Below are 1,997 nucleotides of genomic sequence, written 5' to 3' on the forward strand. Positions count from 1 at the left end.
TATAGAGATTCCTTTATGTGAATAGAAAAAGAGGAGAATAAAGGAAAGAGAATAAAAAATTCAAACACAAAAGAGAGGAGAGGGTTTGAATTTTTGAGATGAAGAGAAGTATTAGTAAATGAATAAATAAATAGAAGAAGATGAGAGGAAGAGAATTTCTAAAATTGTTTTTGAAAAATGGTTAGTGATTTTCGAAAATTAAGAGAAGAAATAAAACTAAAATTAAAAATTTGAAATAAATAGTTAATTAAAAAGAATTTTAAAAAAAGAGACAGGTAATTTTCGAAAATTAGAAAGAGAAAAGTAGTTAGGTGGTTTTGAGAAAGATAAGAAACAAACAAAAAGTCAATTAGTTAGCTGAAAAAGATTTGAAAATCAATTTTGAAAAGATATGATTTAAAAAAGATATTTTTAAAAGATATGATTGAAAAAGATATTTTGGAAAGGACTTGATTTTTAAAATCAAAATTGGTTACTTGACTAACAAGAAACTAAAAGATATGACTCTAGAATTTAAAGATTGAACTTTTCTTAACAAGAAAGTAACAAATTTCAAATTTTTGAATCAATAACATTAATTGTTAGTAAAGTTTTTCGAAATTTTGAAATAAAGATAAGAAAAAGATTTTGAAATTAAATTTTAAAAATTTTAGAAAATAATAAAAATGAAAAAGATTTGTTTTTTGAAGAAGAATTTGAAAAGATAGGATTTTTAAAATTGAAAATTTGACTTGACTTATAAGAAATAGCTAAGTTTTTAAAAATTTTTGACTAAGTCAGCTCAAATTTTCGAAAATTTGAGAGAAATAAGGAAAAGATATTTTTTATTTTTGAATTTTTAATGATGAGAGAGAAAAACACAAAAATGACCCAAAACATAAAAATTTTGGATCAAAACCAATGATGCATGCAAGAACACTATGAATGCATGGAATTTTCGAAAAATGCAAGAAAAAATTTTAAAGCATGAAATTGACACAAAACTTAAAAATTGACTCAAGACTCAAACAAGAACACAAAATATTTTTGGTTTTTATGATTTTATGAATTTTTTTGTATTTTTATTAATTTTTTCGAAAAACATTGTTAGAAAAACGAAAAAGAAAAGAAAAATTTTGAAAAAGATTTTTGAAAAAGATTTTTGAAAAGAAAATTACCTAATCTGAGCAACAAGATGAACCGTCAGTTGTCCATACTCGAACAATCCCCGGCAACGGCGCCAAAAAATTGGTGGACGAAATTGTGATTCAATTGTTATTCCATTTTGCAAAATTCATTGCTTTTCATTCCCTGGTAATGGCGCCAAAAACATGATGCCAATGCCATGGTTCACAACTTCGTTCAACTTAACCAGCAAGTGTACTGGGTCATCCAAGTAATACCTTACGTGAGTAAGGGTCGATCCCACAGAGATTGTTCGTATGAAGCAAGCTATGGTTACCTTGTAAATCTCAGTTACGCAGATTAAATAGTTTTGGATTTCAAATTAATAATAAAAAGAAAATAAAAGGGATAGAAATACTTATGTAAATTAATAGTGGGAATTTCAGATAAGTGTATGGAGATGCTGTGTTCCTCTTGAAACTCTGCTTCACTACTCGCTCTTCCTTCAATTCTTCTTATTCCTGTCCATAGCAAGTTGTATGTAGGGCTTCACCATCAGCGGTGGCTACTTTCAATCCTCTCGGGAAAATGATCCTATGCGCTGTCACTGCACGGCTAATCTTCTGGAGGCATCACCCTTGGTTGATGGCTACATCCCGTCCTCTCAGTGAAAACGTTCATATGCTCTGTCACAGCACGGCTAATCATCTGTCGGTTCTCAATTAGGTTGGAATAGAATCCCTTGATTCTTTTGCGCTTGTCATCATGCCCAGCCTTCAGGAGTTTGAAGCTCATCACAGTCATTCAATACCGGAATCCTACTCGGAATACCACAGACAAGGTTAGACTTTCCGGATCCTCATGAATGCCGCCATCTATCTAGCTTATACCAC

This window comes from Arachis duranensis, chromosome 6, assembly GCF_000817695.3.
Source record: "Arachis duranensis cultivar V14167 chromosome 6, aradu.V14167.gnm2.J7QH, whole genome shotgun sequence".
Classification (NCBI taxonomy): Eukaryota; Viridiplantae; Streptophyta; class Magnoliopsida; order Fabales; family Fabaceae; genus Arachis; species Arachis duranensis.